Source organism: Mirounga angustirostris, unplaced genomic scaffold, assembly GCF_029215605.1.
Source record: "Mirounga angustirostris isolate CCGP_5_RB_7025 unplaced genomic scaffold, mMirAng1.0.hap1 SCAF_5, whole genome shotgun sequence".
In the NCBI taxonomy this organism is placed as follows: Eukaryota; Metazoa; Chordata; class Mammalia; order Carnivora; family Phocidae; genus Mirounga; species Mirounga angustirostris.
In genome coordinates this window covers 91,747,955-91,765,576 of record NW_026991713.1, presented here as the reverse complement: position 1 = coordinate 91,765,576, position 17,622 = coordinate 91,747,955, and the positions used below count along the sequence as shown (strand labels likewise).

The following is a 17,622-nucleotide window of genomic DNA, read 5'->3' as shown; positions in this document are numbered from 1 at the left end:
AAGATTTTATTTATTTATTTGACAGAGACAGCGAGAGCAGGAACACAAGCGGGAGTGGGAGAGGGAGAAGCAGGCTTCCCACTGAGCAGGGAGCCCGATGTGGGACTCGATCCCAGGACTCTGGGATCATGACCCGAGCCAAAGGCAGACGCTTAACGACTGAGCCACCCAGGCGCCCTAAAGGCAGACTTTTAACCAACTGAGCCACCCAGGCGCCCTGGTTATTCTTTCTTAGTCCCTTAAAAATGTGATGAATATCCTGGAACTTGGCTGACTATAAAAACATCTGGCTTATAGCCAAAGTGTTTTCCAGGTAGCTTCCTACCTGCAGATATCCAAAAATCTAAATCAGGGGTGCCTGGGTGGCTCAGTCAGTTAAGTGTCTGCCTTCGGCTCAGGTCATGATTCCAGGGTCCTGGGATCAAGCCCCCCCATCGAGCTCCCTGCTCACAGGGAGCCTGCTTCTCCCTCTCCTGCCTGGTTACCTGCCTTGCTTGTGCAGAGAGCACAAGCTCTCTCTTTCTGTCAAATAAATAAAATCTTAAAAAAAAAAATCTAAATCAGAGACTATCTACCCTAGCTCCCTCAAAGCCTGGGAAAGGAGACCAGAAAGAACTACAAGCTGGGGCATTGGTCACAGAATATGAAGGCATCCAAGTTATCAAAAGCAGGTAACAATAACGTCAAGAAAGTATGTTCCGAGAACTTGAATACAAATTTAGAGAATATACAAGAAGTTTTAATCTCACATAGTTCTTAAGGTGAAATCTTGGCTCAGGGCAGATAATAAGTCAGGGTGTGAGTCATCTCTCTTCAGTTGGAATGACAAGAGACCCAGACCTTGGCACTAGAGATTCAAGGGTTATCCACACCCACATTCCTTTTCATGCCTCACCTGTCCCAGGTATGCACTAAAACTCCAGCTAAAAATAACTACAGAAACTCGATCTCTGGGAAATAGCACTTAACAGTCTAACCCTAAAGTGAAGAGCTGGTTTGTGCCAAATAGAAGAGAGACAGGAAGAAAATGGGCTCATGTGGGACCATGTAATCTCTAGGATGTGGGCCCTGATGTCTGTTTTTATTCTTGGAAGTTTTAATCTGCTCACAGCCATCCCTCCACCTGATACCTCCGTTAACCTGTGGATGCCATCTAGGGGCTGACAGAAACCAGAAGGATGGGGGAATGCAATGGAGTGTGGCAAAATGTTAGTCAAGAGACCTGTTGACTTGCTGTGTGACCTCGTGGGAGTTACTGAATCTTGATTTCTCTCATTTGTTAATATGGAAATAAGAGAATCTATCCCATCTGCCTCCCAGAGTCTTGCACCTAGTTTTTGTTTTGCATTTTTAAATTCTGTCATCGCCCTCCCTTCCAGTATCTGCTATATCCCATCTACTGTGCCTGGTACCAGGAAGACAGTTCTGAAAAAAAGTTAGATGCTCCCTTTGCTGAACTCAGCCTTAGGTGAATGCAGTCTTAGCAATGTACTGTGATTATGCTTGCCTAGAGGGCAGGGACTGTGGCTTATTCATGGATGCAATTTTAACAACTTGTAGGGCCCAGCACACAGCAAGTGTTGAATATCTGTCATTTTCTGGAACATACTATGTTTCAGCAACTTTACATGTGTGGTCTCTAGTTCTTGAACAATCCTGAAGAAAGGTAGATACTACTGTTCACATTATAAGCTGTGTGGCCAGATGGTCGAATCTGCCCCTTACTAGCTCTGGGACCTTTGGCAAGTTATTCAAACTTTCTGTGTTTCAGTATTATCTGAAGACATGCAGATAGCAATATACCTACCTTACAAGGTTGTGAGGTTTAAATGGGGTAGACTGGCTCATCATATGATTAGTATGTGTTAGCCATTATGAGTATATTATTGTTACTATTATCATAGATGGCTAAGTAGATTGCCCAGGTCATACAGCAGGTAAGGGGCCAAGCAAAATTTGGTTTCAAGACTCTACCCTTGATATTACATACACTGTGTGTGTGTGTGTGTGTATAACTTCATATTTGTCATTCAGTAAGTGCTTATTGAATGAATGATTGAGCCATAATATAGTATATATTTTTTCTTTTGGAAAAATTTCTTCGACCAGCAAATAAGTATTACCTAAATGAGCTTTCAGAGTCCACAGCCTATTTGCAAATTGGCAACAGCCTGGTGGGAGAATATGAAATTTTATTTCCACCAGTAGATGGCAGAAGGAAGAAAAGGTACTTGTGAAAGGACAGGAGTTGTCACTCTGAGCAGAATGATTAATAATGAGACACAGTGGCTGATTACAAGGGCTCTTGGTGTCATGTCTGGCCCACAGTGACTAAGGGGTGGGGGCTGGTGTGGGTATGAGAACTCCCCACAGGTATTTGAAGAGTGGCAGCCTTCGAGAAGATCTAGGCTGACCCACAGGATGGGCCCTGGGAGACTCAAGTACACAGAAGTTCAGATGTAGTAAGAAGAAAAAGTTGCCTTCTGCTCTTCTCCCAGCTCCACAGCCATAGTCCGCATTCTCCCCTTTTCATCTTACGAGCAGCTTTTTCTTTTCAAAAGTCTGCCCTTCCCTTCTAGGGTTTTGATGAAATCACTTCCCCTCTGTTTATGCCCTGCCCGCCCCCGCAGCCTGAACCTACAGATACTGTTATTCCCTCTCTGCCAACCCCAGTACACGTTGTTTGTGTTTAGAATCTAAATTCTCCAAGCCATTAATGCCCTTCTGTTGTCGCCCTCTGTCTTACTGCATATCCATCTGGTAAGCCTTGTTGCCCTCCCTCTGTCAAACCAGCATGGTGCTGGTTAGCGGGTGAGCCACTCGTTGGTCTGTTCTGTTCTAAAAAGCTGTCTTTCAGCTCCAGTGACAGGGAAGTGTCCCTCTGGTTCCATAAGAGTAGGAGAAGCACTCAGGCATGGTGGTCAGAGACCCTGGGCAAACTGCCGTCCCTGATTGCCCGTGCTGGCTCTCCTCCAGGCATTCCTTTGCGGGAGGAGTCTACCGATGACTCTGGCTTAATACCCGACTTCTTAGAAATTCGAACCCAACCTATTCAATCCAATGCCAGCTTCAAAACAACATCCTTGTTATGTTTTCTGGGTGGGTCAGGAGAGCGGGGACCGCCGGAAGATTTCTTACTTGACATATTCTGTTTAGGTACATTCATAATGGCTCGTTTGTGATTCTTTATAATAAGAGAGAGCCCGCTGTGTGCTGGGCATTGGCTAGGGGCTTGGCATATGTTAGTTCATTTACTGGAAGTAATGACTCATTTCTTGAGGAAACCTAGGAAAGCTTGTTTATGATATGTTAAAACCACAGCCTGATCATTCCTTATTCTGCATCTCCCATGATTGCGTATGTGCCTCCAAGGGTGTTCAGGGACTTTTGCAGGGAAGGCTTATGCTAACAAAATGAAGCGGAGGTTCCGGCACATCGTAGTTAATCTGTGGCTTCTGTTTTTCTTTCATTGATTTGGGTGGGATTCAAAGGGCTGGGGGTGAGGGGCAAGTGGGAAAGATGTCCCTCTTCACTGTAGTTTTGTGTTTTCGCCAAATCCCTAGAAAATGAATAAATTTGACGCTTGGACTCGGCCATAATATTCCCGTGTGCAGCCTCCCACAAAATCAGAACTTGAGGGTTGAGAGGATCTTGGCAATCAACCAGATTGTTCATTTTTCCTTCGAGTCAAGGAAAGTATGTGTGTGTTTATAAGTTTGGATATGTTTTATATTGTGCTCCTGAGGTTATAGCTATTTAAAGAGAGACTAAAATAGACTCATTCTCTTCACAAAAGTTCTAGTGGAATTTTGTTCATAATACCTGCCTAAGGAAAAAAAAATGCTTGCTTTTTAGGACTAACATCTGGAGACTGGAGTCTCCTTTTGGAGAAGAGTGGTGGAAAATGTTGGGAACAAAAATGTGTTTTAGAAAACCCTGATCAGCCTAACCCATTTTCCTAATAAATGCCAGTGTTGTCCCTAACCAGGTTCTGGGTGCTGTCTCTGGAGGAGTGTGGGTAAGTCACATTTCATGCCTCACCTCATCAGCATCTTTGTCCAGGTGAACTCCAATTATGTGCGTTCACCAAGGGAAGCCAAGAAGGAGGCCAAAGTCGACATGAGGACGAGGGTCAGGCTGAGAAGTTCATGTGAGAATGGAGAAGAGTGGCACACCTCTCTGTTGATCCCCTGGGTAGGGTGCAGGGACAGAGAGGAAAGGAGGGAGAGAAGCGTGTCATGTGAGACTTATAACCTGTACATAAATGGCAGAATTTTATGGTACTTGGTACGGTCACTTCCTGCCCCTTCTCCTCCACTCTCCACACTCCCGGGGTGGGTCACTCTCGGGCCAGTGGCCTGTGGCGGGGCTCACTTCTCTCCCCGTGACCTAGAGGAGTGGTTTCTACGGTGGGCACATGCATCCAGGGGAGTGCATGATGGTTTTGGGGTGTGGGAAGAAGTAACTAGAATTTTTATTTAGACTTTATTTTAAACGCATCCTTTTCTGATTTCTATTTTTGTGTGTTTTAGAATGTACATAAAGTATGGGAATAATTTATAATAAACATATACAAATATGGAAGTTTGTTAAAATGTTATGTTAAATAGGGGCGCACTATCAAGATTTGAGACAAAAGCGCTAGAGAATTATTCTGACAACAGTCCTTTAAAAGAATTATTTCATGTTTCATTCTGAAATTAAATTTCAAACAAAACTCTGATACATCCATATATATATATATTTTTTTCTTTTAACTTTTTTTTAGAGCAGTTTTAGGTTCACAGCAAAATTGAGAGGAAGGTACAGAGATTTCCCATATGTCTCCTCTCACTCACATGCACGGCCTCCCTTGTTATCTACAGTCCCCAGCAGAGAGTACATTGGTTACAATCCATGACCCTACACTGACACATCACAGTCACCCAAAGTCCATAGTTTACCCCAGGGTTCATACTTGGGGTTGTGCATTCTGTGCATTGGACAAATGTTATTTACAACTATCATATCATACAGAGTATTTTCACTGCCCTATAAATCCTGTGCTCTGCCTCTTCATCCCTTCTTGTACCCCCAAACCCTGGCAACCACTGATATTTTCTTTTAAGTTGAGGAAGTTCCCCTATATTCTTAGCTTGCTGAGAGTTTTTTATCATGAATGGGTGTTGGATTTTGTTAAATACTTTTTTCTGCATCTGTTGATATGACCATGTGATTTTTCTTCTTTAGACTGTTGATGTGATGGATTACATTAATTGATTTTCAAATATTAAGCCAGCCTTGCACAACTGAGATAAATCCTACTTGGTCATGATATAGAATACTTTTTTTTTTTTTAACATTATTATATTTGGTTTGTTAATGTTTTGTTGAGAATTTTTGCTCTATGTTCATTGGAGATATTTGTCTATAGTTTTCTTGTAATGTCTGTGTCTGGTTTTGGTAATAGGGTAAGGCTGGTCTTAGAATGAGTTAAGAAATATTCCCTCTTCTATAGTCTATTAGTATAATTTTTTTCCTTAAATGTTTGATTGACTTTACCAGAGAACTCCTCTGGGTCTGGTGCTTTCTGTTTTGGAAGGTTATTAACTACTGATTAAATTTCTTTAATAGATATAGGTCTATTCAGATAGTCTGTTTCTTTTCAGTACTTGGATATTCTCTTCTCTTTTTAATTTTTCAGTCTATGTTCTCCTTGCTTTTCAGGTTTGGAAGTTTGTACTAAGATATCCTCAAGCTCAGATATTCTTTCCTCAGCCATGTCCAGTCTATTGATAAACCCATTAAAATTTAAAATTAAATCCATTCAGTTCACAATGAACTGAAACCATTCATCAGTTACAGTTCAGGTTTTCCTACCCTGGCACTCATTCCCACAGTTGTTTGTTTTTTTAATCTCTCCTCTGGGAAGCCATGACTTCCTGTATTCATGTATCACTCTCCAATCTTGGGGGTAGCAGTTTGACATGTATCCTTACCTGTCTTATAGATCCTGGAAGAGTTGTTGATTTTTCAGTGTGTTTATCTTTAACTTGTTGTTAGGATGAGGAGGTAACTTCCAAGCTCCTTACATGTTGAAGTAGAAATGGAAAAACATAAACCTGCTCTTAGGTTTTTCGATTCATAGGTTGTTAGAACTTACTGTAGCCTCTAAATTCTAGTTTCAAACAGAGATTTGTCCACAGTTCCCTAAGAGTTCATTGAAGGTGTGTAAGCTATTTTCACTATTTCCAGAGCCCAAGAAAAGTCTTATATTTACCCAAAATAAGACTGCATAGGCCAACTGAAAGGACACGTGCTTTGTGTTGGTTAGAAATATTAAGTAGTTGGAGTGGTCCTCTCATACTGGAAGAGTTGTTGATTTTTCTTCATTTCTGTTACGTTTTTCATCTCTAGCATTTCATTTTTGTTCTTTCTTAGGATTTACATCTCTCTGCTTATATTGCCTGTCTATTCTTGCATGCTGTCTATTTTATCCATTAGAGTCTTGAATATATTGAAATATACGTAGATTTCTAGATTGACAAGTTTCTCTTTTTATTTAGCTCTTTAAGGGAGATTTTCTATTGTCTTTTGACTTACATTGTTTCTGATAAGAAGTCAGCCATAATTCATAATTGTTCTTTTTAAAACTTGGATGCTTTTAAGATTTTATTTTATCTTTAGTTTTTAGCACTTTAACTATGATATGTCTATGTGTGGTTTTCTTTGTATTTATCCTGCTTGGAGTTCATTGAGCTGCTATGGTCTGTGGGTTGATTTCCTTAATCAATTTTAGAAAATTTGTGTCCATTACCTCTTCAAATATTCTGTCTCATTCTCTTTTTCTGAGACTTCAAATACAAATATGTTAGGCCATTTGGTATCATCTCAGCATCTTAGATGCTCTGTTTTATACCCCCCTCCCCATTTTTCTATTTCTGTTTTAGTTTGGATAATTTCTATTGATCTATCTTTAAGTTTACTGATTATTTCCTCTGCTGTGCCCATAATTCTGCTAAGACCATCAAATGACTTCTTCATTTCTGATATCATATTTTTTTATTTTTAGCAATTCCTTCCTTCCTTCTTTTCTTCATTTTTTCCCTTTCTTTCTTCCTCCCTCCCTCCCTCTTTTCCTTTCCTTTCCTTTCCTTTCCTTTCCTTTCCTTTCCTTTCCTTTCCTTTCCTTTCCTTTCCTTTCTTCTTTCTTCTAAAATTCCTCATTTGTTTAGACATGGTGTTTATTTTTTCCACTAGGTCCTTTGTCATAGTTATCCAAGATATTTTAAAGTCTCTGATAATTGCAAAATTTAGGCCTACTCTGTGCCTGCTTTTATTGACTGTTTCCACTCTTGATAATGGATCCTATTTCCTTGCTTCTTTATGTGCTTCATAATTTTAGAAATTGAAGTAATATTTATCCTTGACAAAGGACATACTCTATAGGAGGCTGAAATTTAAAATGGGCCTGAAATTTAAAAAGGGGGCACCTGGGGGACTCAGTTGGTTAAGCGGCCAACCAGCCAATTCTTGATTTCAGTGCAGGTCATGATCTCAGGGACCTGGGATCAAGCCCCATGTGAGGCTTACCACTCATTGGGGAGTCTGCTTGAGGATTCTCTCTCTCTCCCTCCCCCCGCTCACTTGCTCTTTCTCTCTCTCTAAAATAAATCTTTAAAAAAATGGGCCTGGGCTTTTTGTTGTTTTAGTTTGATTTAGATCACCATTGGCTTCAAATATTTTGAGGGCAGGATAAGGACTTTTTTAGCAGAGCTTGGGATCTGACATTAGCAGGACCACAGAGATCTCTTTTTGTTTTATATCCAGCCACCAGCTTCACAAACTATGGAGATCTCTCTCTGTTTTTAGCACAGCTGCTTGGTATGTGTTTCTGGAAAGTTCTCTTTGCTTTCCAGTCACGTTACAGGCTTTATGCACCTTAGGAAGCTTTTCTTTGCCTGGCTGTCTGTCCCCAGTCTTTGGAGGACCCCTGAAGTACTCTCCCTGAAGGCCAAGAGTACTCAGAGGGATTCCTTTCTAGAAAGCTCTCTTTTCATGGCTATAGCTGTGCACTTGAGGAAGACCTGCATACTAGAGGAGATCTCTCTCAGCTCTCCTACCCTGTCCCCAGCATTTGAGTTACTACCCCTGTGCATTTGGTGAAGGCCTTGGGAAAACACGGGTGGGTGGCTGCACACTTGCTCTGTAGCTTGCCACATGCAGCCATTAGGGGCCCCTGGGTAGCTCAGTTGGTTAAGCGACTGCCTTTGGCTCAGGTCATGATCCTGGAGTCCCAGGATCGAGTCCCACATCGGGCTCCCTGCTCAGCGGGGTGTCTGCTTCTCCCTCTGACCTTCCCCCCTCTCGTGCTCTCTTTCATTCTCTCTCTCAAATAAATAAATAATACTAACAAATCTTTAAAAAAAAAAGTTCATTGAAAGTTAAGCAGCTCTTCTCATTCCCATCTCTTATAGATGTTTTATCCTTCACTACTCTGTCAGAAGTGACAGCTTCTATGGAAGCTTCTAACACTGAAATTTAGTTCATTTAGGTTTCTTTGTGTCCTCATATCTCTGATGGATTTTCTTTTAAAGCTGTGATTTTGTAGATTAACCCCCTTATTTTCATTGTTAGGGTGTGAGTCTCTTGTGACTCTCCACAACCCCATTCATGTTTTAAAAATAAGTTTAAGGGGCCCCTGGGTGGCTCAGTCATTAAGTGTCTGCCTTTGGCTCCCGGTCATGATCCCAGGGTCCTGGGATAGAGCCTCGCATCGGGCTCCATGCTCAGCAGGAAGCCTGCTTCTCCCTCTCACTCCCCCTCCTTGTGTTCCCTCTCTCACTGTCTCTCTGTCAAATAAAATAAATAAAATCTTAAAAAAAAATTTTAATTTTGAAACAATCTCAAGTTTATAGAAAAGTGGCAAGTATAGCAAGTAACCTTTTTCTCCCCAAATAACTTGAGAGAAAATTGTTGATACAATGCTTCATCATCCCCGAGTACTTTAGTTTTTATTTCCTACAAACAAATATATTCTCCTACCTAACCTAAACGCAACCATAAAATCAGGAAGTTAGCACTGACACATTATTACAGTCCAATCCTCAGATCCCATTCAAAACTGCAGGCCATTTATTTTGTAGCATATTCCTCAATTTGGAATCTAATGTGTTCCTATGATTAGATTTGGGTTATGCCCTTTTAACTGAAAATGATAGAATTGATGCCATGTTCTTTACATGGCAGCCTCTGAGGTGGCTCCTGGTTTTGATTTTCTCATTACTGATATGGTCACTTTGATCATTGATTATGGTGGTATCTGTGAGGCTTCTTCACTAGGCAGTTACTTTTTTTTCCTTTTGTAATTAGTAACTTTTATGGGAAGGTGGTTTGTAAGAATATAAATAACCCCTCTCCATGAAGCTTTTGATTTATTTCTTTATATCAGTATGGATTTATGGCTTCCTGTTTTATTATTTATGTTGATGCTTAAATTATCCCAGACTTGGCCAGAGGAGAGGCTCCCTTTCAGCTGGCTTCTGTATCCTTTTGATATACCCCCATCATTCTTCCAGTACTTCTTTATTTCTGACAGCACACGGCATTCCAGGCAGTTTTTGTACTTTTCCTCCACAGTTTGGAAAGTTATTTCTTCAAGGGGCCCTCGTTCCTTTTAGTATATAATGGCATTTAGAAACCAACATCTGAGCTCTGTGTGTGGTCATTGCTATTGGGATGTCACTGCTCCTAGGCCCTCTCAGTGGACAGAGTTGGAAAATATATGTGTTTGTGTACATATAAATATACATATAGACTTATATTTACATTTATCTCTATTTCTATTTCTATATCTCTCTCTCTATATATTGGAAAACATGAGTTCATACCAATATTTCCAATTCCAATCTAACAGCACAGGGTTTATTCTAGTTTTCTTCATTTCAATTTTTCAAATTTCCTTCTCCAACAGTGATGGCTCTTATTAGCCTTCATATTAATTCTTTTTTTGATCAATCTTTCTGTATATAACCAATATCCCATAACTGCTACTAACCCACTCCAGAGTAGATGACTTCATCACTCCATTTGGGTGCTCAAACACTGTGCCAGATTGCCCCCCTGTTTGGACATCTTATTTACCCTACTTGGTTTTGGACTTCTCATTCTCGGCTGCCTTCAGGTGTGGATGTCTTCCCTACCCTGCTCAGGTTCCAATACCCTACTCCAGGCTATCTCTCTATGGGGACTTCACCCTGCTTAGACTCTGATACCTTGTGCCAGTCTATCTTATAACATACGTGTACTCCTCATCTGCTTGGGCCCCAATATCTCATGTTAGTCCCCCTTCACACATATACCCTCTTCATACTACTCTGGCTCAGACACATCACACTGTGACATCCCTCTCTGGGGATACTCTTCATCTCCTTGGGCTCCAGTTCTTCATGATGGAGCATTTTTCCTTTTACCCTCCCTGGCCCCCTATAGATGTTTTCCTCACCCTTCAGTTTCCAACTTGCTATTCTGGGCAACCATCATGCAGGGACATTCTTCTAATCTTGCTTGGGCTTTAAAACCCAATATCTGGGCTCAGTCATACCCTTTTCACCCAACATAAGATTTAAAACCAACCCCATGCCCTGTTCCAGACATGCCCTCCCCACTCCCCTCCTCACCTCCCATTGTATCTCACCCTTACTCTTTCTGGTCTGGGAATCATTCAGAGTTTTTTTGTTTTGTTTTAAGATTTATTTATTTCAGAGAGCAAGAGAGCAGGGGGGTAGGGGCAGAGGGAGAGAGAGAGAGAATCTCAAGCAGACTCCCTGTCCAAGGTGGAGCCCAACTCGGCGCTTGATCTCATGACCTTGAGATCGTGACCTGAGCCGAAATCAAGAGTTGACGCTTAGTCAACTGAGCCACTTAGGCGCTCCAGGGTTGTTTTTTTTTTTTTAAATTAAAAAATATTTAATGGTTTATTGAAGCATCATTTATGTAGCAAAAAAATCCCCTGTTTTAATTGTATAGTTTGATGAGTTTCCACAAATTTATGCAGCCATCACCTAATCCAGTTTTAGAACACTTCCTTCACCCCAAAAATTTCCTCATGCCTCTTTGCTTTCTGTCCTTATTGTTTTGCTCTTTCTTCTTCTTTCTTTCTTTCTTTCTTTCTTTCTTTCTTTCTTTCTTTCTTTCTTTCTTTCTTTCTTTCTTCTTTCTTTCTTTCTTTCTTTCTTTCTTTCTTTCTTTCTTTCTTTCTTTCTTTCTTTCTTTTTTAAAGATTTTACTTATTTATTTGACAGAGAGAGAGAGACAGCTAGAGAGTGAACACAAGCAGGGGGAGTGGGAGAGGGAGAAGCAGGCTCCTGGCTGAGCAGGGAGCCTGATGCGGGGCTCGATCCCAGGACCCTGGGATCATGACCTGAGCCGAAGGCAGATGCTTAATGACTGAGCCACCCAGGTGCCCCACTTCTTCTTTTTTTAAAGAGGAAAAAATTATGAATTCATACTGTTATTTTCAACTCAGTTTGTCCTGTAGGCGGCATTTTCTTTTGCCACACCTAGTAAATCCAAGACAGGTTTCATTGGTGTTGAACCTGAACCTGGGAGTGCCACCATGTTAAACGGTGCTTCACCATCCCACTCCCCTTAATCATTACTTAAGTCAGTGCTAACAATACTCATTTATGTCCTCCTCAAGCTCGCTGTAGATTCAACTTAGAGTGGCTTGGCTTGCTTTCCTTTTCATCCCTGATATTAGAAAAATACTAAGACCTAAAATGAGGCTCTCTTCTGCAAGTTAGAAGCCAAAATAAATGCAGTGATGTCACATGAAGGTTTTCTAATTTAACTTTTGTCAGATGCCAAAATGCACAAAGTACTGTACAAAGCACAGCATTAAACCAAGTCAGTAGTTACAAGGGATGCAGTGGGAATGCAGAGGCCAGGAAAACCCAGGAAATGTATGGCACAGAAGCTTGTCTGAGCTCACCCCAACGGCTGAGAGGAGGTTAAGAGGCAGAACAGCTACAGTTTACTTCTGCACCATGAAAGTGTAAATTTCTGATGACAGTCCCTTCTTTTCACCGTTCCTTTTTCGGATGAGGAAATAGCAAATGGAGAATTAGGGTGATTTGCCTTAAGCCTCTAGCTGGGTGGAGCAGAACACAACCTGTCTGATCTGGGCAGCACACTGATGCCCGTGGTGCAGGCTCGATGCAGGGGAGATTTGGAGGAATAGGGAAGGCTAAGGCATGTCCTGCTCAGACCTAAGGGTGGGGCAGAAACCACAAGTCCTCTATCTGACTTCAGTGACGTGCCCTTGCTACGTGTGTGAGGGCCGTGTCACACTGGGTGCTTAAGCTCTCCACACTGCTGTACTTTTCCTTGCTGTGAAATGGGGGTCATAGCGATAGCACCACCCTCACACAGTTGTCATGAGGATTAAGAGCTAATTCAGTACTAATAGTAGACACTCAGTATACGTTAGCTCTGATAATGATGGTGACTTCTGTTTCTGGGTCCTGAGAGGTTTCTAAGCGCAGCTTCTTGGCATCTGCTCTTTGGACCCCTCAACCCTGGAGGTCAAGGTTCATGAGTAGAACCACATTCCTTCCTCCCACCTTTTCCACCAGCCTACATCATTTTTCTGCCTTTCTCTGCTGCTTCCATGATCCAAAATAAATGAGAGTAGAGGCAGGGCAAACTCTGAAGATCTAACTGATGAACAAGTATTTAGATCAGCAGCATATTAGATGATGAGAGAGCTATCAGTTTTTGCTTTTAAGGAGCTTTCAGTCTTAATTGAAGAGTTAAAATTAAGAAGTGTACAATTAAAGGATGATTTGAAATTAAAATGGAGTGCTGATTATATGGCATAAATAATTAAAGAATAAATCAATAGAAAATTAATTCTTAAGATATAATAATAAAATAACAGCAGCTAATATTTCTGAGCCCATGTTATGTATCAGATGCTTTTCTAAGTGCCTTATGTACATGATTTAATTTAATTTAATTGGCCCAGAAGTTCTCTAAGGTAGCTATTATTAATATTGTTCTTTTCAGAAGAGGAAGCTAAAGCTCAAACAGGTAGCTTTCTTAAGGTTTTACACAGCTGGTAAACCAAGCAAGGGGGATACAAATAATACAGAATAAATGAGTTTAGAGGAGGCAGACCATGTCAGCCCAAGTAGATGTTTGTCACTAATTCTGGTCTTTTTCCAGAGTTCCCCTCTAGGTGAAGCAACCATTGTCAACCCTTGGAAAGACAAACCAACAACTAACTCACCTAACCTTCCGTGTTTTTCCATTGCTCTTAGGAGAAAGGATAAGGACAAAGCCACTTAACAAAGCTCGGCATGTCTCCACTAACCTCTCCAGCAACTCTTTTACTTGTCTTCCCTCCCCATGGCCTTTTTTAGTCCCTAAGCACCCGCCTGCCATGGGCCCTTTGCACATGCTGTTTTCCTCTACCTGCTCTCCTATTCTGTCTTCTTCACCTATGCAACTTCTACCCAGCCTTCAGATCTCAGCTCAAGCATTCCCTTCTTCAGGGAAGCCTTGCCTGACATCACTGACTAGGTCAAGTCCTCCTATTGGAGACTATGATTGCATGCTGCACCTCTATTTTGTAACATTTGTCATAGTATTATATTTGTCTGGTTATTTGGTATCTATTTCTCTCACTAGACTATAAGCACAATGAGATGAGATGGAATCCATTTTTACTCATCATTAAGCACCAAGCAATGTGCCTAGCACATAATGGCACTTAGTCAATATTAGCAGAATGAATTGAAGACTAAGTTAAGGAAGGTTCCACAGAGGATCTAGGACATGGACGGGCCTAAAATAGAAAAGAGGTGGAGAGGTGAAGGGGAGCATTTAAGGTAGAGGGATTAGACAACTAGTAAGTAATCTTGCAACATAAATGAGCTAAAAACAAACAAGACCTGAAAATGGCAGCCCATAGACCCATAAAAATGGTGTCAATGCCTATTGGCTTGATCAGCCTCTCCCACACTTTTGGAGTTATATTTATTGCTAAAAGCATATCCACATATAAAAAAACCACTAAGTTATGCCTTTGTTCAGGATTGCACACATTCTTCTCTCCCTGCCACTTCTGAAATGTCTGGACCTCAACCAAATATAGAGATTGGTTTTAGAAACCAGAATGTTCTAGTTCTTCATCTTTCCCACTTCTCAGCCAGTTTTGGCAATTGCTGGATGCATGGTGAAGTAGTTTCTGCACATGTCATATTTATGTGTAGAGGAAACAGACAGATAAGCAGTGCTCTTTAGTGGGTAGAATCATATGTCCCCAAAAGATTTTTTTTTTTTAAAGATTTTATTTATTTATTTGAGAGAGAGAATGAGAGAGAGCACATGAGAGGGGGGAGGGTCAGAGGGAGAAGCAGACTCCCTGCTGAGCAGGGAGCCCGATGCCGGGCTTGGTCCCAGGACCCTGAGATCATGACCTGAGCTGAAGGCAGACGCTTAACCAACTGAGCCACCCAGGGGCCTCCCAAAAAGATGTTTTTAATTCTAATCCCCAGTACTTGTGAATGTGACCTTATTTGGAAAAATAAGGTCTTTGCCACTGTAATCAGGTTGATGATATCATACTGGGTAAGGGTAGGCCTTAATCCAATCACTGGTGTCTCTGTGAGAAGGGAGGAATTTGGGCACAGAGACAGAAGACACACAAGGGAAGGGCCATGTGATGATGGAGACAAAGATTGGAATATGAATCTAGGAGAAAATGAACAGGAAGGATTGTAGGTAACCCCCAGACAGTAACAAGAGGCAAGGAAGAAACATCCCTTAGAGCCTTCAGAGAGAGCACAGCCCTGCTGACACCTTGATTTAGAACTTCTAGTCTCCAGAACTGGGAGAGGATAAGTTTCTGTTGTTTTGAGCCATCCAAGTTTGTGGAACTTTGTTATGGCGGTCCTAGGAAACTAAGCTAATCCTCTCTGGGCCCAAAGCAGTTCTCAAAGCTCAGAAAAACAAATTAGGACACAAATAAGGAAGCCCTGACTCTACCAAGTTTAGGTAGACCAGAGCAAGCAAAAGCTAAGTGCAGTGGCAAAGTAGAACTCTAGAAATGGCAGATACTCTTGATATTGGAGTCTACATTTTATTGTTCGAAGCATCAGTACATATAGACACCCCTACATTTTGATTACATAAGAAATATTCAAGGGGATAGGAGGTGGTTTAGGCTGAAATTATAGCTAGCTTGATAAAGCATGTAAGTAGAACAGTGGTGACAAAGCCATATGAAATCACCAAGGTGAGGGACGCCTGGGTGGCTCAGTCAGTCAAGCATCTGCCTTCGGCTCAGGTCATGATCCCAGGGTCCTGGGATCGAGTCCCACATTGGGCTCCCTGCTCAGCGGGGAGCCTGCTTCTCCCTCTCCCTCTGCTGCTCCCCCTGCTTGTGTTCCCTCTCTCAGTGTCTCTCTCTCTCTCTGTCAAATAAATCTAAAATCTTTAAAAAACAAAAAAATCACCAAGGTGAATCAGAATATTCTGTGATCTGTCTTCAAACTCTAAGGTTGCTACCAGGCTGGGTAATTGGGCACCTAAATCCATGCCCACTTTTGTGTGTTACTGTCAGAGACAGAACCATGGTACGGAGATCTCAACAAGAATATGCCTCATGGTGTTTTTTTGCGGTAGGAGGGAAAGAGTACCTGCTCATTCTTTTTTCTTTTCTTTTTTTTTTTTTTAAAGATTTTATTTATTTATTTGAGAGAGAGAGAATGAGACAGAGCGAGTACATGAGAGGGGGGAGGGTCAGAGGGAGAAGCAGACTCCCCGCTGAGCAGGGAGCCCGATGCGGGACTCGATCCTGGGACTCCAGGATCATGACCTGAGCCGAAGGCAGTCGCCCAACCAACTGAGCCACCCAGGCGCCCTCATTCTTTTTTCCATATGAAGTATTAATATGCTTTCCTTTCATACATAGATACTATGTCAGTTATCACTTTATGGCCTCTTAGCTCCAAATGCACCCTTTAGTACCTGCTCTGTGATGATAGGCTGGATTCTAAGCATTTCTTGTACATGCTGAGAATGATGTTAAGCTGTCTCAGTAGAGGACAAAGGGGGGAACTTGAAGAGGAAATTGTAGGCTTTTCTTCCTAGTTCTGGTGCATTGTGGTTTTCCTTTCTTGTTCTTGCTGAACAAGTGGTCAGCGGTGTGGCTCTGTGAGGACAAAGGTGTTCTGTCCTAGCTGTTTGCTCAGAACGTGCAGTCTCTGCCAGGCAATGCAGGCCCAGTGACCGCCTTCTTGTGGCCCTTCGTATGCAGCTCTGCACACTCCAGGCCTGCAGTGGTGCCCCTACTCCCTCTGTGCACCTGCCCACCAGCCTCAGCTTGCGTGCACCCTGAGGAGTTGCTTCCTGCGTGCCCAGCAATTGTGGACCAGCTCTGGTCCTGGGCAACCCAGTGAACTTCCCCTCCTTCCAGCAGCACCAACCACATCTTCTCCAGTGAAATTTGAAGCCTAGCCTGGGGATGGGACCTCCCCTTCAAGTTTGCCTCTCCTTGGATATTCTCCCTCAGCCCTAAAGCACCCCTTACAGTTCTCTTTACATCTGATAATTGTACTCCTATCAGAGTCTCATAATTCTTTACATCAAACTTGTCCTGTTGGAATCACTGCGTGGTTTCTGCCTCCTGACTGGATCCAGACTGACGGAGCTACATCCCCCACTTTGACAGGGAGCCGAAATGCAGAGCCTTCTCTTTTAGTAGAGAGGTTCTTTGCCTCCTGACATCTAGCTGGATCTCCCAGATTGGGATTCCTGTCATACATGAATTGCAAAGTTATGGTCTTGAAGGGACCTACATTCCTGGCCCTCATTCTACTCCACTTACTGGGCAGTTACGTCAGTTACAGTGCCTTCACCAGCTCATTTTAGCTTCCGAAAGTTATTCACATAGTTGTGGAATAATTGGAAAATAAGCTCTGCATGGCAGTGAGAGTCTTGCTGTAGCCAGTTACGTCAGCCACACTTTTGCTTTCTGAAAAAGATCAGCCTCAGGTTTATGGTACGAGTAATATTAAACAAGGTGTTGAATGCTGGAGAGGGGTTTCAATCAGAAGTAACTATACTGGGCACCTGGGTGGCTCAGTTGGTTAAGCGACTGCCTTCGGCTCAGGTCATGATCCTGGAGTCCCGGGATCGAGTCCCGCATCGGGCTCCCTGCTCGGCGGGGAGCCTGCTTCTCCCTCTGACCCTCCCCCGTCTCATGTGCTCTCTCTCTCTCTCTCTCTCATTCTCTCTGTCTCAAATAAATAAATAAAATCTTAAAAAAAAAAAAAAAACCACTCTATCCAAAAAAAAAAAAAAAAAAGAAGTAACTATACTGCCCATGTCATAGGATGGTTGTGAGAAGTCAATGAGATATTCTAGGTAAGATGCTCCGCCTAGTACTGGCACTTTATACATGCTTAGTTGTTGTGAGATCTCTTTTTCATTCATTCAATCATTCATTCAACTCATATTTAGGAAGTAGCTACCAATATAACAGGCGCTATTATCAGCGTGGGGAATGAGGATGAACATGATTTCACTTCCTGCCTTCCGAGAGTGGCCAGTCCAGTCTCTTGTTTAGTATAGACC

The 17,622-nt window shown here is 42.2% G+C and overlaps 1 long non-coding RNA gene across 1 annotated transcript in view; it reads left to right on the top strand.

The window, feature by feature from the left end:
- Positions 1–556: 556 nt before the first annotated feature.
- The window catches only part of LOC135364341 (uncharacterized), a 31,708-nt gene continuing 14,642 nt past the window's right edge, over positions 557–17,622 (top strand). The window contains exon 1 of the long non-coding RNA XR_010411219.1: positions 557–4,018. This is a non-coding gene — a long non-coding RNA (uncharacterized LOC135364341). The remainder of the gene's footprint in view (positions 4,019–17,622) is intronic.